We start from the raw sequence: 692 nt of genomic DNA on the forward strand, positions 1-692 counted from the left end.
GTGCACAGCCAACTGCGGAGAACCTTCCACCTCCTACCGGGAGCAACGAAGGAGAAGAAATCGAGCGCGTCGACCTGGATATAAGCGACCAGTCCGATCACTCGGACGACGGTGCTGACATCCACCCAAGAAGAACGCGAAGCCAGTCCGCTCGGCAGGACGCGTCCTTCGAAAAACCCATGACCGAGGAAGAAGAAAACCTCTATTGGGTAAAACAGGAGGAGCTGGCCTAGAAGCAGGCCAGGATCCACCGCGGCCAACACAGACAAGCTCGCAAGGCTGCCAGAAATCCTGATGAGATCCACGATCTCCGCGAGTACATCGCGAAAACCGCAGCGGAGGTGAAAGCGGTGAAATCACAAATCCACCACGCGACAAGCGCTGCACCCGAGATCGACAGACTTCTCGAGGAAGCAAGCAAAACCTCGTTCACTGCCCAAATTACTGAGACCAACGTCTCGGACCCGGGGAAGATCAAAATTCCCATCTACGATGGCACCACCGACCCGAAAGCGCACCTGCAGTCTTTCCAGATCGCGATGGGGAGGTGCAAACTCAAGGAACGCGAACGAGACGCTGGCTACTGCCCGCTCTTCGTCGAAAACCTCAAAGGAGCCGCGCTGGAATGGTTTTCTCGCCTAAAACGAAATTCCATCGGAAGTTTCCGCCAACTTGCTTCAGAGTTTCTCAAG

This window comes from Brassica oleracea, chromosome C8 (assembly GCF_000695525.1).
Source record: "Brassica oleracea var. oleracea cultivar TO1000 chromosome C8, BOL, whole genome shotgun sequence".
NCBI classification, from domain to species: Eukaryota; Viridiplantae; Streptophyta; class Magnoliopsida; order Brassicales; family Brassicaceae; genus Brassica; species Brassica oleracea.